Raw genomic sequence first — 22,259 nt, 5'->3', positions numbered from 1 at the left:
ATGATACATAGCTGTTATATGACTCTGCCCTAGATCTTGAAACTTGTGATTTTGTCATGGAAAATTGAACCTTTTTTTTTTTTTAACCCTAATGCTAGGAATGTGGTTGGGTGGTGCGTGGCAGAGACTTTAGCACTTATTCTTAGCTGTTCAAATTGTGGTGTTGGGACTCTCTGTACCAGCTCCCCCACCTAACACCAGCAAACACCCTCTGTGCTTGATTAGAAAGTAATGCCTGCTGAAGAAGGCAGGTTATGAAACAGAGAATGGGAAATGGTACCACTAAAAGGTCTTTAATCACAGTTTTATAAAGGAGAGTGCTGCAGCGATTCAGGATCTCAGCAGAGGATATAGAAGTGAAATTTGTTGGTCAGGTCCCAGCTTATTTAGCTGTGGGTCACAACCCCATATGGGGTCATGTAACTGAATGTGTGGATTGTGAAAAACTTGGCGTCAGTAAAAGATTTCTTAATACAGAGTAACCAAAAAGTAATTCAAATCTGAATGTGCATAATGAGTGCAGTACTCACCCATGGTATATTGCAAGACTTGATTGCTGCCTTAGTTCTGAACACAACATGCACATTTCACACTGCATATACCTCACACCTGGCAAGGCTAATGAGCGCTGCCTGAAAAGCCTCAACTCAAGTTCAAGGCTGTTGTAGGGTATAAATTGCAGTGTTTTTTATTATACATTCAAAGTTTTCTGTGTCTATGGAAATGTAATAGTTTAATTATGGAAAAGAAAGATATTTAATACTTTTCTACCTTTTTTTCAGCAGGTATCAAATTAATGTCTTTGGATTGCATTGTGTTGAATGTTTAGTTGATGACTTGAGTTTCATTTAAAATATTAAATGAGTTTTGTAGAATTAGGTTAGAATTTCCAATAGTTTCTGAAATGGCTGTAAACTACTTCTATTCTGTGTTGTATATTGATGCATAGTAATATGGTCAGCAGTGATATGACTATAAAACCAAAATGTCATTCAACCCTGAAAAACATTGAAGATGCTCTGTGTCCTGCAGAATCAAATATTCAACGAAGATTTAATTCTTAAAAGTAAATATGCACACCTTTACTCCCAGAACAGGGGAGGCAGGTGGATCTCTGTTGAGTTTGAGGGCAGCCTGGTCTACACAGAGAAACCTTGTCTCAAAAAACAAGTCCATTGCTTTGCATTCAAATTTACTTTTGTTCTTAATAAATGTTGAAATTATTTGTATACATGATTTTGTTTATTTTGCTTTTGTTGTTTTCAAGACAGAAATTTCTGTATGGCTTACTGGTAAATACCTATTTTATATGCCTGTATAACAGGGATCTTGAAAACTTTATTGGATGAAAAGGGGAGTAGTCGTCCTGGGTTAGATTGGGCTTGTAGTACTGTTCCCTGAGCACCAGGGAACTCTAGCACTTGGTGTGATTTATGTCCTCATTACCAACCCCAAGGGGAGATACAGGGGCAGCTGATCCCTGTGAGCTATAAGCCCGAGTCAGAACCTTTGTGCTTTCTTGTACCTTGTGTGCTCAAGAAACTCATGAGACATGTCTGTTTATTTTACCTACATTTTTTTTATTCTTTTTTTTTTAATTTAGATAAGAAACAAGGTTGCTTCACAAGTCAGTTCCAGGTCCCTCTCCCTTTCCCTCCCCTCCTCCCGTGCCCTCCCTCCATCCCCCCCCCGTTATCCCCTCGTTCCCCCAGGGAGGGTGAGGCCCTCCATGGGGGTGTCCATAGTCTGTCATTTCATATAGGGCAGGGCCTAGACCCTTCCCCAAGAGTTCAGGGTGAGAGTGCACCTCACATTGTTCTATGGGAGTCCAAAGTCCGTGTGTATACTTGGGATGGGTACTCATCTGCTGCCCAAGGCTCAATAGATTACCTAGGCCTCCTCACTGACACCCAGATTCAGGGGGTCTTGATCAGTCCCATGCTGGCTTCCCAGGCTGATGCCTGGGATTCAAGAGTTAACCTTTGTCTGGTCAGCTGTTTCTGGGGGTTAAACCAGCCCAGTCTTAATCCCTTTGACCATCAGTCCTCCCTCTCTGATACTGGCTTTCTTGAGTTCAGCTCAGTACTTAACCAGCCACTAAATGTAGTTTCTGTTTCCCAGACTGTCTGGCCATAGGATTGTAGGCTGGCACTCCCCAGATCTATGTCTAAAATCCATATATGAGAGAGTACATGCCATGTTTCTCTTTTTGTGACTGGGTTACCTCACTCAGGATGGTTTCTTCTAGTGTCATCCATTTGCCTGCGAATCTCATGATTCCATTATTTTTTTCTTCTGAATAGTACTCCATTGTGTAGATGTACCACATTTTCTCTATCCACTCTTCGGGTGAGGGACATCTAGGTTGCTTCCAAGTTCTGGCTATTACAAATAAAGCTGCTATGAACATAGTGGAACAGACATCTTTGTTGTATGAATGGGCATCTTTTGGGTATATGCCTAAGAGTGGAGTTGCTGGGTCTTGTGGTAGGTTTATTCCCATTTTTCTGAGGAATCTCCATACTGCTTTCCAAAGTGGCTGAACCAGTTGGCACTCCCACCAGCAATGGAGGAGTGTCCCCCTTTCACCACATCCTCTCCAGCATAAATTGTCATTGGTGTTTTTGATTTTAGCCATTCTGACAGGAGTGAGATGGTATCTCAGAGTTGTTTTGATTTGCATTTCCCGGATGGCTAAGGATGTTGAGCACTTTCTCAAGTGCCTCTCAGCCATTTTTGACTCCTCTATTGAAAACTCTCTATTTAGTTCTGCAGCCCACTTTTTAATTGGGTCCTTTGCTGTTTTGGAGACTTGCTTCTTGAGTTCTTTGTAAATTTTAGAGATCAACCCTCTGTCAGATGTGGGATTAGTGAATATTTTTTCCCATTCTGTGGGCTGCCTTTTTGTCTTGCTGACTGTGTCCTTTGCCTTACAGAAGCTTCTCAGTTTCAGTAGGTCCCATTTATTAATTGTTGATCTCACTGTCTGTGCTACTGGTGTTATGTTCAGGAAGCTGTCTCCTGTACCAATTCGTTCAAGGGTACCACCCACTTTCTCTTCTATGAGGTTCAGTATGGCTGGATTTATGTTGAGGTCTTTGATCCATTTGGACTTAAGTTTTGTGCATGGCGATAAACATGGATAGATCCGCATTCTTCTACATGCCAGTCTCCAATTATGCCAGCACCATTTGTTGAAGATGCTTTCTTTATTCCATTGTATATTTTTAGCTTCTTTGTCAAAGATCAGATGTTCGTACGTGTGTGGGTTAATACCCGGATTTTCAATTCGATTCCATTGCTCTACCTGTCTATTTTTGTGCCAATACCAAGCTGTTTTCAGGACTATAGCTCTATAATAGAGCTTGAGGTCAGGGATGGTGATGCCTCCGGACGTTGCCTTGTTGAACAGGGTTGTTTTGGCTATCCTGGGTCTTTTGTTTTTCCATACAAAATTGATTATTGTTCTTTCAAGGTCTGTGAAGAATTGTGCTGGGATTTTAATGGGGATAGCATTGAATCTGTAGATTGCTTTTGGCAGGATTGCCATTTTTACTACATTGATCCTACCTATCCAAGAGCATGGGAGATCTTTCCATTTTCTGAGGGCTTCTTTAATTTCTTTCTTTAGAGATTTAAAGTTCTTACGATACAGGTCTTTCACTTGTTTGGTTAGCGTTACCCCCAAGGTATTTTATGTTGTTTGTGGCAATTGTAAAGGGTGATGTTTCTCTGATTTCTCTTTCAGCCCTTTTATCATCTGTATATAATAGGGCTACTGACTTTCTTGAGTTGATCTTGTAGCCTGCCACTTTGCTGAAGGTGTTAATCAGCTGTAAGAGTTCCCTGGTAGAGTTCTTTGGGTCATTGATGTAAACTATCATATCGTCTGCAAACAGTGAAAGTTTGACCTCTTCCTTCCCAATTTGTATCCCTCTGATCCCCTTTTGTTGTCGTATGGCAATAGCTAGAACTTCAAGTACCATGTTGAAAAGGTATGGAGAGAGTGGACAGCCTTGTTTTGTTCCTGATTTTAGAGGAATTGCGTTGAGTTTCTGTCCATTTAGTTTGATGTTGGCTGTTGGTTTACTGTATATGGCTTTTATTATGTTTAAGTATGTCCCTGTTATCCCAGATCTCTCCAAGACCTTTATCATGAAGGGGTGTTGGATTTTGTCAAAGGCTTTTTCAGCATCTAGTGAGATGATCATGTGATTTTTGTTTTTCAGCTTGTTTATATGGTGGATTACGTTGATGGATTTTCGTATGTTGAACCATCCCTGCATCCCTGGGATGAAACCTACTTGATCGTGGTGAATGATTATTTTGATGTGTTCTTGGATCCGATTTGCCAGTATTTTATTGAGTATTTTTGCATCAATGTTCATGAGGGATATTGGTCTGAAGTTCTCTTTCTTGGTTGTATCTTTGTGTGGCTTGGGGATCAAGGTTATTGAAGCCTCATAGAAAGAGTTTGGCAAAGACCCTTCTGCTTCTATTGTGTGGAACACTTTGAGAAGAATTGGTATAAGCTGTTCTTTGAATTTGTGGTAGAATTCTGCACTGAGGCCATCTGGACCTGGACTTTTTTGGTTGGGAGACTTTTGATGACAGCTTCTATTTCCATAGGGGTTATAGGTCTATTTAAATTGCTTATCTGTTCTTGATTTAGTTTTGGCAAATGATAGCTGTCCAGGAAGTCATCCATTTCCTTTAAATTTTCGAATTTTGTGGAGTACAGGTTTTCAAAGTATGACCTAATGATTCTCTGGATTTCCTCAGAGTCTGTTGTTATGTCCCCCTTTTCATTTCTGATTTTGTTAATTTGCATGTTCACTCTCTGCTGTTTGGTAAGTTTGGACAAAGGTTTGTCTATCTTGTTGATTTTCTCAAAGAACCAACTCTTCGTTGCATTGATTCTTTGTATTGTTTTCCTGGTTTCTACTTTGTTGATTTCAGCCCTCAATTTGATTATTTCCTGGCGTCTACTCCTCCTGGGGAGTTTGCTTCTTTGTGTTCTAGAGCTTTTAGCTGTGATGTTAATTCTCTGGTATAACTGTTTTCCTGTTTCTTCATGTGAGCACTTAGTGCTATGAACTTCCCCGTAGCACTGCTTTCAAAGTGTCCCATAGGTTTGGGTATGTTGTGTCTTCATTCTCATTGAATTCGAGGAAGTCTTTAATTTCTTTTTTTATTTCCTCTTTGACCCAGGGATGGTGCAGTTGAGCATTATTCAATTTCCATGAGTTTGTAGGTTTTCTGCAGTTTGTGTTGTTGTTGAATTCTAATTTTAAGGCATGGTGGTCTGATAAGATGCATGGAGTTATTCCAATTTTTTTGTAGCTGCTGAGGTTTGATATGTTGCCAAGTATGTGGTCGATTTTTGAGAAGGTTCCATGTGGTGGTGAGAAGAAGGTATATTCTTTTTTATGTGGATGAAATGTTCTATAAATATCTGTTAATCCCAGTTGGGTCATTACTTCTATTAGACCCTTTGCTTCTTTGTTGAGTTTCTGTCTGATATTCTTGTCTAGTGGTGAGAGTGGTGTGTTGAAATCTCCCACTATAACTGTGTGGGGCTTTAGATGAGATTTAAGTTCTAATAATGTTTCTTTAACGAATGTGGATGCCTTTGTATTGGGGGCATAGATGTTCAGGATAGACACTTCATCTTGGTGGGTTTCACCTGTGATGAGTATGTAATGACCTCCTTTATCTCTTTTGATTGATTTTATTTTATCTTTCAAATTTCACTACCTTTCTGGGTTCTTTTGGTTTTTTTTTTTTTTTTTGCATCTGTTTTTGACATTCAGACACCTACATTCTTGGCCCAACTCCTGGCTAGTTTTGTGCCAACTTGACACAAGCCAAAGTCTTCTGAGAGGAGGGAACCCCAATTGAAAAAAAATGCCTCCATTCAATCTGGCCTTAGGCAGGCAAGTCTGTTAGGCATTTTCTTAATTAGAGATTGATGGGCAGCAGGGGAACTGGGAGCAGACTACTGTGGGTGTTGCCACTCATGAGCTGGTGGTCTTTTTGATAAGAAGGCAGGCTGAGCAAGCTATGAGGAGCAGACCAATAAGCAGCACCCTTTGTGGCTTCTGCATCAACTCCTGCCTCCAGGTTCCTACCTTGGTTTCCCTTAGTGAAAACTGTAATTCAGAATACGTGAACCAAATAAACCCTTTCCACCCCAAGTTTCTTTTGATCATGGTGTTTATCACAGCAACAGTAACCCAACTAGGCAGAATTAGCACCAGAATTGGGGTACTGTTGTGATAGAGCTGACCTTGTTGTATTAAGGAAGGACTTTTCAGCTTTGGGCTAGAAAGCCATTGAGTATTGTGAGCTTAATGGTCTGTTTTGGAACTTGGAAGATAATACAGAGAACCAGGCAGATGATGGTGGCCTGTCTTATAAAGTTCAGAGGGAACGTTAAAGACTCTGTCAGGGTCATTTGATATTTTGAATTAATAATCTGTGGTTCTGGTCAGCTAGTTCAGAAGAACCAGCCATGATTAGCATCACCAAGAGCCTAGCATCACTGAAGTGAAACCTTCCTTTACTGGGAAACCCTGACAGACACTGGCAAGTGGAAGTCTTTACAGAACTTAAGGCAGTACATGTGGTCATACTTTTTTTTGGAAGGAGAAATGGCTAGGTGTGTGATTATTGATTGCTCACTGAGTTGTGGATTTGTAGCCAGTGGGTTGGTTGGATAATCAGGGACTTGGAAAGGACATGATTGGAAAATTGGTTAGAAAGACATCTGAGAATGAAATATGAATGGAACCCTCCAAAAGGACAAAGGGTGTGAAGATTCTCCTGTCCCATGTAAATGCTTATCAAAAAATGATTCAGTAATCTAGTAGATAGGGTGACCCAGTCTGGGGACAGTCAGCCTCTTTTCCCAGCCATTTCTGTCATTGCACAATAGGCCCATGAGCAAAGTGGCCATGTGGCAGAGATGGAGGTAATGCATGGGCTCAATAATGTGAACTTCCATTCACCAAGGCTGACCTGGATATAGCTGCTGCTGAGTGCCAGATTTGCCAGCAACAGAGAGCAACACTGAGCCCAAGTGTATCACCATTCCTGGGGTTAACAGCCAGCAACTTGGTGGCAGGTTAGTTACATTGACATACTTCATTCATGAGCAGCACAATGCTTAGTCCTTAGTGCAGTAGATATTTATTCTGGTTATTGATTTGCCCTTTCTGAGTGTAATGCTTCTGCCAAGACTACCATCCATAGACTCCACACTGTATTGTTCTAACCAAGGAACTTACTTCACAACCAGAGAAGTATGGCAATTGGTCCATACTCAATGGAACCCATTCATTTTTACCTGTTCCCTACCAACTTGAAGCAGCTGGCCTGATAGAACAATGGAATGGCCCCTTGAAGACATAGAGCACCAATTAGGTGTCAGTATGGTACAGTTTCACCCATAGCTGGGATTCGCAGATCCAGGAGCCAAGGGCTGGAATGGGAATGGTCCACTCCCTGACACCCCTAGTGATGCATCCTGTTCTCCTCACCTTAAGTTCTACTGGCCTAGAAATTTTGGTTCCCAACAAGGGAAGCACTCCTACCAGGACATGGATCATTCACTGGAGCAGGAGGATGGTAGGTTATACCACTAAGCATGTCCCCTGTTATTTTCAAGCCTACAGCACCCGTGTGCTCATTTCTCTTTGCATCAATTTTCATCTCTGGAACTGGTTAGGATCAAGGTCTACATGTGAGCCCTTAGCCACCTGGTAGAGTGTGGCCATGCATCTCTGCCAGTTTGCATATTTGGGGGAGATTTGGTAGGACAGTTTGGTCAGGCATCATATCTGTTCGTGCAGATGCAATGATGAGGCCAGGGGTTCCACAGGCCGACTTGTTCCCAGAAGTCAAGGGGCTTTGGGTTAACTATAGGCCTTTCCTCAGCTGCCCAGAACACACTCAGTAAAGTCATACAGTACTTTCAGAGCTGCCTGCCTCCCTTAGCTGTTCTGATGACTAAGATATGTGAGTAGTGAGATTTTTCCGAGTGCTCAGCTATGTCTAGCAAACTTACGACACACATTCTTTTGTGTTGTCATGTGTACATTTGTGCTTCTGAATTTGGGGCTATCTATCTTGAATTGCTACCAAGGTAACCCTGGATTGTTCTGGAAAGTAAGCTGTTTTATAGCCTTGTGGCCCCCCTGCAGGAGTCAACTTGTTCCCAACTTTGGTTCCTTTCTTCTCATATCCTGCTACCATCTTCTGTTTTTTGTTTGTTTGTTTGTTTCTTTCTTTCCCGGCTTTCCCAGAGCCTTACTATGCTGCTAGCTCCTACTGTCTACAACCTGACCTACTGTGCGGCCTGTAAGCAAGTTACTTCAGGTCTACCCTGGTCACTGCCTCATCCATGTAGTCCTCAACTCTTCCTTCCCTCAACTATTCCACCTTTAAAGCCCAGGGGTAAATAGGTGGGTGTCATGTTGTTGAGAGCTCCCTAAATACCGTAGACTAGACAGTAGGCTGTGGCTATGAGAAGAGTTAATGAGCTTGGGAATGGAGCCCTACAGTCACCAGTTGCCAATGCCCATCACACATTCTGCCGGGGCCTTCTGCTGGAGCCATTCTTTTCTAACTCATTTCCCATTCACCTGTAGCAGAAAGCCTCTCTCTTCTCTATGAATGTTTTTCCATTTCAGTCTCACCTCCGCTGTGGAGCTGAGGTCACATCAGCCCTGCTTACATTCACTTCCTTTTCAACATTTAAAAAGCAAATTGTACGCTATTCATGATGGTGTATACCTCCAAACCTAGAACTTGGAATACTTAGGAAATAAGATGGAGAGTTTGAGACTAGCCTAAGTTACATAGTGAGATTTTGTCTGTTATCCCAGAAAGCTGAGGGTATAAATACAGTCATTTCTGTCTTTCCAGAGACAGCACCCTACTTTTCTACATTGCAGAATATCACATACTTCTAAATGTTATGTTTCTTTACAAATGGTATGTCCCCATTTTGGTTATGCTGCACTGGCAACACCTTGGCTTTCTAAGATGTGTGTCCCCGGGAAAGCCTCAGATGTGAGCTCTGTACAGGCATCACATCCATATACTGTGTGCTGCTACCTGGGTGTCTCAGGACTACTCTGCCTTAACATCTTACAGAGGGTTCATCTAAAAAAATAATTGCTTCAGCTAGACATAGCATACATCTTTAATCCCAGCACTTGGGAAGCAGAGGCTAGCCATATCTCTCTGAGTGTTAAGCCAGCCAGGTCTATATAGCAAGCCCCAGGGCAGCTGGGATGACTTAGACAGACAGTGTCTCAAAAAGAGCAAAAAAAAAAAACCCAAAGAATTATTTCCATTTGCAAGTAATGTATATTTGGTATAGAAATCTAGAAACTCTCATGGCCACATCACAGGTGACTGCTAAAGTGGACAGTCATCCAAATTTCTGAGGAACCTTCTAAAACCTTTGACATCAGTACATATGGGAATTAAATGAAATCGGGAATTGTCTTAGTCAGGATTTCTATCTATATGATAACACACAGTGACCAAAAATAACTGTTGCTGCTTATAAATGCATCACTGAGAGAAGCCAGGGTAGAACCCTGGAGTCAGGAGCTGATATAGAAGCCATAGAGGGTCACTGCTTCATGGCTTGCTCAGCCTACTTTCTCATAGCACCCAGGGCCATCAGCCCAGGGATGACACTGCCCACAGTGAGCTGGGCCCTCCCACATCAATCATCAATCAGGAAATACACCACAGGCTTTCCCACATACTGTTCTGGTGGGGGCATTTTCTCAGCTGAGGCCTGAAGCAGGGATGGGACGGTGGGGGTGGGGGGTGTTGTCAACTCCCCTGGGACTGGAATTAGACTTCTCACCTTTGATGTCAGTCCTGGGAATCAAACCTACTACTACTAAACCATCTCTCCAGCCCGACAGTAAGTGTAGCAAACTTACATTAGATCAAGAATTTCCCTTTTAGGGCCAGGACAGGTTAAGGACACTTGCTGCCAGTAGTGGTATCGTATCCAAAGTTCAGTCTCTAGGGCCCACATGGTGGGACAACTGACAACCCCTAATTGCCCTTTAATTTACTCATGCACGCTGTGGCACAAGCACGCATGCGCACACACAATAATAAATAATTGAAAACATATTTCTTTTTTGTTTTTTTGAGACAGGGTTTCTCTGTGGCTTTGGAGGCTGTCTAGGACTAGCTCTTGTAGACCAGAGATCTGTCTGCCTCTGCCTCCCGAGTGCTGGGATTAAAGGTGTGCACCACTACCGCCCAGCTTTAAAAAGTATTTATAGTCTTATAACTTTATTTGAATTTTCAATTTTATTGTCTGGTGTGTGTGTGTGTGTGTGTGTGTGTGTGTGTGTGTGTGTGTGTGTGTGTGTGTGTGTATGGTACTTGTATAAAGGCCAGATCACAGCTTGTGGGAGCTAGCTCTCTTCTTCACCTCAGGTTTTATAAATCATACTCAGATCATCAGGGTTGCATAGCAAGGACTATTACTTACTATTTCACTGACTACAGTACACACACACACACACACACACACACACACGTTTGCCTGCATGTATGTATGTGTACCATGTGTGTGCCTGGCACCCTCAGAGACCAGAAGAGGCCATCAAGTCTTCTGGAACTATAGTTAAGAGATACTTGTAAACCATGTGCATGCTGGAACCAAACCCAGGTTCTCTGTAAGAGCAACAAGTGTCATCTCTCTGTTCTCTGCTCCCACTCCAATCTTAAGTATTTCATAAACATAAAAATAGAAATTCCTTAAATATAATTCTGTATTCAGTGTTGTTCATAAAATTGTTATTATATGTAAATATTAACTTATAAAGTATTCATAGTTGTCTTAAAGAAGTAAAAGTAATTTTAGGGTTATGTCAAGTATTGCTTAGGAAAAAATATATACATATAATGGTTTTTCGAGACAGGGTTTCTCTGTATAGTTTTGACTATCCTGGAACTCACTCTGTAGACAAGACTAGTCTCAATAGATCTGCCTACCTTTACCTCCCAGGTGCTGGGGTTAAAAGCATATGCCACCACTGCCTAGCTCATATATCTTAAAATAGAGCTTCACTTTACCTAATCAGAGGAGTTGCAGTTAGAGATAACTAGGAATTAATCATTAGGGTTTGTGATGGTTTATCTTGGGTATCATCTTAGCTAAGTCTGGAATCAACTAAAACTGAAGTAACTGAGCAGGCCTGTGAAGGATTTATACTGACTGAATCCTTGAGGTGGGAAGACACATCCTAGATCTGGGTTGTTCGAAGTCAGAAAACCCAACCTTAAGTCTGGGCCACACCCTCTGGTGGAAGACCTCAAAAAAAGACATGGAAGAAAGAAGCTTTAGATTTTTGCCTACTTGCCCTCACTCTCGCTGTCCTGCTGCTAAGGCATTTTTTTCTCTGGTATTAGAACCTACTTCTTCAGGATTCCAACATAGACTAAAGATCAACTAAGGCATCCAGCCTTTTGTACTGAATAATTTACTGGATTCTTGACCTTTCTGTCTGGAGACAGCCACTGCTGGACTAGCTGAACCACAGCCTTTAAGCTGCTTTCAATAGATCCTGTGTGTGTGTGTGTGTGTGTGTGTGTGTGTGTGTGTGTGTGTGTGTGTGTGTGTGTGGTGTGTATGCGTGTGTGTACAGGCAAAACACTCATACACAAAAAATAAATATTAAAAAAGAATACATTTTAAAATTATACCTTTCTCTTTGGTGTGCCACATACACTTTTCACTGTAGCTGATTTTCTACTTTTGAGGAAGGCATTGATAGTTTAGGAATCTATAGGAATATTTGGTCACTCTTACTCTGTGTGGTTTGAAATGGGTCTCTATGTTGCAGCGAGTGGTGGAAAAGAGCAGGGTCCCAGCACAGTGAGTTCACAGAGTACACTGATAGGTGGGTTCTGTTTCTATGCACCAGTGTCACACGTACCCACAAGTCAGGTCCCACTTCTGTTAACAAAGAAGAAATGAGGGAATTACCCAAAGTTGGGTTCAGGCCGCTGTGTGATGAAGTTCAGGGATGTCACTGGAACAGGTTGACAGGCCTGGGCTGGAGTGCCAGTGAAGTTCATGGGATAGTGGGAGTCACTGGCCATCCTGCACACAGCTGGCAAGAACTCCTCAAGTCTCAAATAGAAAAATTCTTTCCCATATTCTCCTCAGTGCCCCACCCTAACACCACAAAGCATGGCTGAGGAACATGGATTTGCGGTGAGAGACAATAAAGAAATAATTATCTCACTGATATTAACAGGTTTCTATTAGAATCTTAGGTTACACTGTTTTCTTGAGTAGCTTAAGAAAACGTGTCTAAATATCTAGAATATTAGTGGATCTGCTGACAGGGGAGCTTATGTTCCCCATGTGCCCTGATAGAGAGTAATTTGTGTCGGTAAATCCTCTTGACTTTGTAGTTTGTTTGTTTTCTTGCTTTGTTGTTTTTGTCAAACTGAGTCTATTTAACCCAAGCTGCCTGGAACTTGAGTCCTCCTGCCCTAGAGTCTCCTGAGTGCTGAGATTTTAGGTATGCACCACCAGCCCTGTCTTCAGTTGGTCTCTTTTGTCTTAAGAATGTAGAATTCACAGAGTCAATACCTGTCCCTCACAGGTCGAGTCAGAAGTACCTATTAACACCATTCAGGGATATATGGGGACCTAAGACTTGAAGTTGTAAGACAGGAGATGGAAGATGGTCACAATGTTGATGGCCTTTCAGTGACTCTAGAATGAGTAAAGCTACAGTTGCCTGTAAGCCCTCAAGATTATTTTGATTATGCCATATATTATAAAAGGCAGTTTTGAGGATTACCAAATATGAGACAAGTAACAAATATTAAGTAATGAAGATAATAGTACAGATACGGATTTTGTCACAGGGCAGCTTGGTTTGAACTGTAAATGGGTGCATGAGGCAAACAGGCTAGAGGACAAAATCAAGCTGTTTGCAGAAGAATTTTCCCACAGATCTGAGACAAAGGATAAAGAAGTACTTTGTTAGCTGGGCTTTTGTGCCCATTTCTATCTAGACAGAATCTCTAGTGGCACTTTTGTAGATGTAGATTTTGAACAATATGCTTTATGTCTAAGCTTGGAGAAGGGACTTCCTTGAATGCCACGACCAACTAAAATGATGAAACATTCAACAAAATGTTTTGCTTTTTACCCTGTAGTTCTCATGTTGTATTCTGATCTGGGTGGCTGGATGGTCAAGTAGGATGCCATTGTGACAACTGGTTTCCTTTGATCTGAGTGTCTATGGATGACATCAGTGTTTGTGTCAGTGGATGAACAGCCTTTTCACTCTTTCCACCTGATCATTGCTTTGGGGATAGGCTGTCACTGTCTAGCTGAAACTGATTTCTTCATTTTTAGGTACAGAAAGTAAACTATTTTGTGGGGGAGGTTTCTAGACAGGGTTTCTCTGTGGCTTTGGAGGCTGTCCTGAAGCTCACTCTATAGACCAGGCTGGTCTCGAACTCACAGAGATCGGCCTGCCTCTGCCTCCCAAGTGCTGGGATTAAAGGCGTGCGCCACCACCACCGCTCAGCGAGAAAGTAAACTTTTAATATACAATATGTGAGAGGGTATAAATGGACATATGGGGGCTGGAGAGATGACTCGGTGGATGTAAAAGCAAAGCAATCCAAGTTCCAGTCCCCAGAACCCTATCAGAGCCCTCTCAGGGGTTCTGATTTGCAGTCCTAGCACCCATACATCAAGGTATTAGACAGAAACAGAGGATCCCTGGGAGTTCCTGAGCAACCATCCTGCAGTATAAATCACAGCAGCAAACAAAACAGCAAGAGAGGCCTACCTCAAGCAAGGTGCAAGGCAAGGACTGACTCCCAAAGCTTTCCCTCTCACTTCCACAGGTACACTATGGCATGTGTGAGCTATGGCATGCATGCTCTGGCAGTCACACATGTCCACACACAGAATGGACATGTGACAGATATGTGTAACACTAAAAATAGAACTTATGACATTTAATAAGCTATCAGTCAGGCCATGAGGCACCTGTAAAAATTAAGTAATGTGGAAAAATGTTCTCAAAGTTTTGTATCTTTAAAATATATCATGACAGGGTAGAGAGATAGATGGCTTGGTGGCTAAGGAAACTTGTTCCTCTTGCTGGGACCTGACTTTGATCCCAGCACCCACATAGTGGATCACAATCATGCTGTGATGGTTTGAATGAAAATGACCCCAAAGGGAGTAGCACTGTTAGGAGGTGTGACCTTGTCAGAGGAGTTGTGGTCTTGTTGGAGGAAGTGTGTCACCGTGGGGGCGGGCTTTGAGGTCTTTTTCTCGAGCTTCACTCAGTGTGACAGTCAGCCGACTTCCTGTTGCCTGCATGATGTAGCACTCTCAGCTTGAGCACTATGTCTGTCTGCACACTGCCTTGATGATAATGAACTGAACTCTGAGCCATCCCAATGAAATGTTGTCCTTTATAAGAGTTGCTGTGGTCATAGTGCCTCTTCACAACAATAAAACCTAACTAAGACACTTGTATAACTCCTGTTCTAGGGGATCCAAGATGCTCTTCTGACTCCATGGGCACCAGGCTCACACATGTCACATATACATGCATAAAATAAAAAAACTAAAACCAAAACAATTTTTAAATCTAAAAAAATAAAGTGCATTATGATAAAGATAAAATTTTCATATTTTCAAATTTCATCTTCTGTTGCCTAATGCTGGAGATCTAATTCAGGCCTTGCACATTGTAGGCAAGCATTCTACCACTGAGCAACATCTCCAGCACCTATTGTGCCTGCATATAGGCAGGAGGAGGAAGTCACTCTATGCCATTTTGAGCAAGTTCACTCATCGTATAACCAAGGGATCTCAATCCCTTTTGTTGTCTTGTTCTCCCAGTAGACCCTCATTGAAAAGATAGTTACATACTGGAGGACCTGTCCTGTGTGAAGCATCCTCAGTGTGTGCTGGTGGAGGTTTTCTGGTGATGCCCCTTGTTGTTTTCTGTGTTAAGTTGCTATATATTGGTTTTCAGCTTAGAGACCTGTCCCTAACATGGTGCAGAGCCTATTTCCTGTTATTTCATTAAATGTCCATAAAACCCTTCCAGGTTATCTTAGTTAGGGTTTCTATTGTAGTGATAAACTGCCATGAATGAAAGTATCGGGGAAGAAAGGTTTATTTCTCTTATATGTCCACAAAACAGTTCATCATTGAAGGAGGTCAGGGAAGGAGCTCAAGTAGATGTCTGGTAGCAGAAATTGAAGCAGAAACCGTGGAGGAATACTTCTTACTGACTTGCTTCCCATGACTTGCTCAGCCTGCTTTCTTCTAAAACCCAGGAGCACCTATCTATGGTTGGCACTGCCCACACTAGGATGAACCACCCATATCAATCATTAATGATTAATCAAGAAAATGCCCTAAAGCTTGCTCACAGGCCTTCCCAAATGGCTCTAGCTTGTATCAAATTGACAAAAAATATCTATAACCAGCAACAGGGTAAGAATAGCATTTAATCTTCGAATGAAGAAGACCAAGGCTTAAAATAAGCACTCAATAGAAACCAGGAATCTAGCCTCAAAGCCTGTCTCATAAGTGTACAGGTGAAGCTTGGACTTGCTCTTAAACACAGGGGCCAAATGATGTCTGGGGACACCCTGTGATCAGAGGCTTACCAGCTCTCAGGAAGGACAGTTGCTAGTACAGTTTGGAGGTACCTGGCAGCACACCCGTGAGTCAAAGGACTAGAGGGAGGGTCTACTTGGTTTTATTTCTCATTGTCCTTACCATATATTTATATTCGGGTACAGACACCTCCCCCAAAAGACTCATTTGTTAGTCTTGGACCCCAGCTGATGGAAATACAGAAAGTTTATTTGATTATGAGAATGCTATCTTTCTCAGTGGACTGATCTGTTGACTAGTTCATAACTCTTTGCATTATTTGAAAAGAAACCTCGTTGTGGGAAGGTGGGTGACTAGGACCTGTCTTTGAAGGGTATATCTTGCTCCTGTGCCTTCCTTTCTCATTTCCTGTGCTTCCTGTGAGCCACTTTGGTCCACCACATGCTCACCATCATGCTCTACTCACCATGCACAGCCCAGAAACAAGGGTGCCAAATGACCCTTGGAAACCTGAAAATCTGAACCCAGAGTAAATCATTACATTTTTCTCTAATGTTATATTCTGGAGAGACTTCCATTTCAGTATGCAGATGCAAGCCTTACTCTTTTTACTAGGCTCAGCATTTCCTGGTCTGAATGTTCAAATCTTGTCAAGCAACCCTCTCCTGTAGTAAGACTTTGCTTTAAACCGCCAGCTCACAAATAATGACATGGAGACTTATTGATTGTGAAAGCTTGGCCTTAGCTTAGGCTCTTTCCAAACTACCTCTATAACTTAATCTGTTTTTGTTAATCTACATTCTGCCACGGGGCTCACTTACCTCTTCCTGTATCATATGTCCGACTTCTTCAGTTTCTCATTGGCATCTCTCATGTGCCTCGATTCATCCCAAGTTCCTCTCTCTGCCAAAAAGTCCTGTCTATTCTCTCATGCCTAGCTATTGGCTATTCAACTTTTTATTAAACCAGTCTCAATGACACATCTACACACGGTGTAAACAAATATCCTGCAACACTTTACTGCTTGATCTATGTTTAAAGTTAGTATTAGAAGTATTATTATAACAAACACTGTTTTCATGTATGATTTTGCACTTGTAAAGTACTTGTGAGAAGTGGAAATTTTAGGATGATGGTATAGATACTTTGCATTTTTGGGTACTACTAACCTGGGCCCCAGTAGAGGTTGATAGTTGCTCCCAGAAGCATCCCATGATCATGCCTATTCTCCACATTCTCTAGTACAGTATACTTTGAGACTCCCAAGTCTTGCAGGGAGAGGTAAGTGTACTTTGCATTTGTGTATCTGATTCTGAGCTCATTAAGCTCCATGTCACTGGTGGTTTTTGTTGTAACTTTCTTCTTCCTTCTCCTACTCCTCTTCCTCACTCCTTTATATCCTTCCTCCTACTTTTCTTCTTTCCCTTCCTCTTTCTTTTCCTGGTACAAAGGATTAAACTCAGGGCCTATACATGCTAGAAAGTACTATCCCCCGAGTTATACCCCAGCTGGCTACCTTTGCATCTTCTTCGAAAGTGTTCACTGAGGTCCTCTTTCCTTTTTGTTGTTGTTATTTGGTTTTTAGTTTCTTGTTCTAGAGTTGTGTGACTTGCTTATATATTTTGACCAGTAGCTTATTGTAACATGTGTGGTTCGCGTCTATTTTCTCATACTCCACATGGTAACTTTTCATTTTGCTGATAATTCCCTCTGCTGTGCAGAGGTCTTCCTTATGGTGCAGTCCCAAATAAATCAAGGCCAGTCAGTGTTAAATAGCTTTTCTCTGTTTATTTTGAGGGGGTTTGGTTGTTTTGTTGTTGTGGGGTGGAAGAAGCTGTGAGGCATCTCACTATGAAACTTGGCTCACCTTAAACCGTGCTAGCCTTGAACTTGCGGTGACCATCTTTCGTCTGCCTCCCATGTGCCAGTTTTAAAAGTGTGTACTGGGCTTTGGGGATACTATCCTCAGCTTTGCTTCTAGAATTTTTATGGTTTTAAGTCAGATATGTTAAAATCTTTAATCCATTTTGAATTGACTTCTATATGTGATGTTAGGTACGGGTCCAATTTCTTCCTTTAGCATGTGGTTATTCATTTTCCATAGTACCATTTATTAAGGAGTTTACTGTTTCCTGTTCTGTCTCCTTGAAAGAAAAACTAGTTGACTTAATAGCTTCTGTTTACTCTGAACTCTTTATATTACATTGGTTTTGTGTATAGCCAATTCCGGTATCATATTGTTTTGACTGATGTGACTTTATAAAGTCATTTGAAATCAGGAAGTATAGTATGCCCAACTTTATTTTTATTTTCAAGATTGTTTTGGATAATATGAGAACTTTTGTGATTACACACAAATTTTAGAAATTTTTTCTATTTAGATGAAAATTTCCATTAGAATTTTTATGGGAACTGAGTTAAATCTGTAAGGCCCAGGCCTACAAGAAACATGCCCTTTAGATTCAGAGATGCTTACAGGCCAAAATGGTATGCCATGAAAATGTTAACTAGAAGAAAAGAGGCTGTACTTACCAAAGTAAACTGCAGAAAAAAGAAAGTCACTATATATTGATGGAAGGAGTAATTAATCCTGAAAGTGTAACTAAGTATACAATGTACCCAACATCAGAGCACTTGCCTCTAAAGTAACTAAACAGAGTATGAGGGGAGGACAATAGCGTGTGAAGGGAGGACGGACCTGAGAACAGGACAGTAGTTGGAGACCTCAGTACCTACCACAATGATAGACGGAAAGTCAAGAAGCAGCAGACATGAACTGTGTTGCAGACTCAGTGAGCCTCTTCCAAGATAGCTCACTTTTTGTGAATTATAATCAATTGTATAAGCAATAGTTTTCCCAGATCACAAAACCGAATTCAACTTCTTTTATAATAGTTCCTAATTAGTATCCTTGGATTTTTAAAATAATAATATCACTTGCAATTTGATAGTTTGCCTTTTGTTTCCTTCTAGGTTTTTACCTCCCCCCCCCACCATCTCTTTCTCTGAGTGTGTGTGTTTTGTTTGTTTGTTTTTCAGGATTTATCTGTGTAACAGCCCAGACTCTCCTGGAATTCACTCTGTAGGCTAGGCTGGCTTTGAACTCACAGAGATCCACCTGCTCTCTGCTTCCTGAGTACTGGGATTAAAGTGTACACCACTACCACCCAACTTCTTTTTTCTCTTTTAATATAGTTGTTAAAACAACAGTAATGGAATTTTGGAAGTTAATTTTATGATGATAAAGAATAACTTCTGGTGCTGAGCATGATGTCTTATGCCCTTATTTTAGCACTATAGGTGTAGAAACAGGAAGATCAGGATTTCAGGGCCAGCCTCGTCTACATAATGAGTTCAAGGCTAGCCTGTACTACATGAGACTCTTGTCTCAAAAAAAATTAGGGGCTAGACAGATGACTCAGCAGTTAATAACTCTTGTTGCTCTTACTGAGGACACTGGTTTGGTTTCCAGTGACTTACAACCACCTGCAAACCCAGGTGCAGGGAATCTGATGCCCTCTGAAAACTTCAGGCATACATGTGGTGCACATACATATGTGTAGTCAAAACATTCACATTCTCAAAAACAAAACATCACATTTGGTGACCTGCTGTCCCACATCTGTCTTCCTGGCACTGAGTGGGCAGCAGCAAAAAGACCAAGCCAGCTTATTCTGCTTAATGAGGTCCAGGCTAGCCTATAAGTTATATAACGAGACCCTGCCCCACCCCATCTCTGAAAAATCCCTACAGTTACATCTGGATGGCTGGGGGTCTCACCTGGTGGTAGAGTACCTGCCTGCTGTGCTCAGTCTTGCATTCTTATCACCAGTACCACTGACTTTAAAAAAGACTTGTCTCAAGTTAGAGGCTGCTCTTGCAGAGGACCTGCAAGAGCAGGTCCCAAGTGGATGCTTTTAACCATTCTTAACTCTAGTCCCGGGGCACCATACACTCATGCAGGCAGAACACAAAGTAAGGATAATAATTAAATCTTTCTGGGGATCTGACACCTTCATACTAACGCACATAAAATAAATTATTTAAGAAAACGAAATAGACCAAGTGGTGGTGGCTCATGTCTTTAATCCCAGCACTCAGAAGGTAGAGGCAAATAGATCTCTGTGAATTCAAGGCCAGCCTGGTCTACAGAGCGAGTTCCTGGACAGTTACGACTATTACACAGAGAAACCCACTATCAAAAAACAAAACAGAAGAAGAGGAGGAGGAAGAAGAGGAGAAATAGGGTATCAAGGAATGATGATAAATTAGGTAGTCTTCATTTATTGGGGTGGTACATTTGTACAGCTCACATGTAGGAACCAGAGGAGAACTTACACAGTGGGTTCTTTCATTCCACCATATGGGTTCTGGGAACCAGACAGGCCTGGCAGCTAGAGCCTTTGACACTGAGCTATCTTCCCTACTCACATATATGAAATACTCTAAGAATAAATAAAAAATTGCATTTGGATTTCTGGCTTTAAAGCCAGCCTGGGCCAGATAGGAAGTTCCAGGTCAGAGTGGGGGAGGGGGAGAAAGGGGAGAGATAGATATCTGCCTGGCCTGGTCTATACAGCAAGTTCCATATAGAGCTATATAGTGAGACTTTGCCCCCAACCACCCAAAAAGATACTTGTAAGTTCACTCTATAGTCCTTCTCTTTTAAGGTTCCCATTGCATATTTTTACTCTATACTTCTTTGTTATTACAAATTTAGGGTTTCCTTCAAATAATTTTCTTCCTAAGAGCATAACCACTGGTTATACAGACAATCTGCTAGGTAACTTCTAGGGGGCGTGGTGTGCTTTGGAATACTGAAGGTTTGCCTCTCCCCTACTTGTATATTTTTAACTGAAGAAAAGATTGTCCAGCATCTCAGGAATAAAGAAATAAAGTCTTGCTTCTGCTTCTATCCGGTGCAGTAATGATAATTTTCTTAAAGATTTGGGTGCAACCTTCAATTTGTTATTTAGCCATTTGTAAGTGCTATATATAAGACAGAATCATTACATGGACTGTGTGAACATAGAGAACTTTAAATTTCCTCTTACTTAATCTTTGTGCTTTGGACTTTATTCCATAGTATGTAAAGGGTTCTGTGTTTTCTTTTCATCATGGTTGTGTTATTATTTATTTGGGGTTGGTTTGCTTGTTTTTTTGAGCCAAGCTTACCGGGGAACTCACTATGTATGCCAGGTTAGCCTCAGACTCGACAGCAGTTCCCGTGGCTCAACCTCCCCAGGTGTTAAGATTACAGCCAGGAGCTTGCTACAATTACTCATTTGGCCAATCCTCTACTGATGTGTCCTTGTGTAATTAGCTTTGTGCAGTTTATGAGATGGTCTGTATGGAAAAGTTCTAAAGGTAGAGTTGTTGGGACAGATAAATACATATTAAACTTTGAAAATTATTTTCAAATTTCCTCCTCAAGGGCTACACATACGAATTTATAATAAATATTAAAGGTTTTTTTTGTAGTTGTTTGTTTATTGAGATAAGTCTTACTGTGTAACCCTGGCTTGTATGGAACTCACTATGTAGACCAGCTGGGTGTCCAACTCAGAGAAGTCAGCCTGCTGTCTCCTGAATGTTGGGATAAGAGGTGTGCAGCAGCATGCTCCCACACCCCAGTTTTAAAAAATAGGGCCAGCAAGATACCCTTGAGTCTGACAACCTAAGTTCAACCCTCAGGACCCACAGAAGCCATGTAAAGGTGAAAGCAGAAATTCACCTCCACAAAGCTATGCTTTGACATCCACATGTAACACCATGGAAACATCTCTCCTCAGATTGTTTTTACAGTCTCATCACTAAGTGGGAGTGCCTCACAGACATGTCTACTCATCCCCTAGGATAAATGAAGTCTCTGTTTTAATTTATCCTGGCACTAACTTACTTTATTTTATTTTGGTTTTTACGAGACAGGGTTTCTCTATATTGCACTGGAGGCTGTCCATCCAGCCCAGCCTCGAACTCACAGAGATCCGCCTGCCTCTGCCTCCCAAGTGCTGGGATTAAAGGCATGCGCCACCACCGCAGGTACTAATTTATTAACCACTAAACTCCATTTGTTTTACTTCCTCAGCTTATGTGTGGGTAGAAGATAAATTGTAGTAATTCAGATTGATTGTAGATTATTATAATTTGCTGAAGATCTCTGTGTTCAAAAGTTTTTCAGCCAGGCAGTGGTGGTATATGCCTATAATCCCAGCACTGGGGGGGCAGAGGCAGGTGGATCTCTGAGTTCAAGACCAGTCTACAAAGTGAGTTCCAAGACAGCCAAGGCTACACAGTATGTGAATACTATCCAATAGTAAATTACTCACTGGAACACTACATAAATAGATTTTGGAACTTTGCTTTTTATTGGTAAATTATATTGACAAATTATTTGATAAAACATTTACTGAAACTAGGAATAGTTACTGTGGTCTAAAATCACAAAGAAATATGACTAAACACACTAAGAATATAAGATAGTTTTTGTTTGTATATTTACTTTGCTATCAGTTTCTAAGCAAAAGATCCATTTGTTTGCTATGTAATAGTCTGTGAATCTTATACACACAAAGACAAAATGAAGCAAGAA

General features: G+C 41.4%; 1 protein-coding gene across 2 annotated transcripts in view; it reads left to right on the top strand.

Moving 5' to 3' along the window:
* The window catches only part of Farp2 (FERM, ARH/RhoGEF and pleckstrin domain protein 2), a 95,203-nt gene that overhangs the window by 18,873 nt on the left and 54,071 nt on the right, over positions 1–22,259 (top strand). The window lies entirely within an intron of this gene.

The sequence above is a fragment of the Mesocricetus auratus genome, unplaced genomic scaffold (assembly GCF_017639785.1).
Source record: "Mesocricetus auratus isolate SY011 unplaced genomic scaffold, BCM_Maur_2.0 Super-Scaffold_100010, whole genome shotgun sequence".
NCBI lineage: Eukaryota > Metazoa > Chordata > Mammalia > Rodentia > Cricetidae > Mesocricetus > Mesocricetus auratus.
The sequence above is the reverse complement of the archived record's forward strand: the minus strand, read 5'-3'. Positions and strand labels throughout refer to the sequence as shown.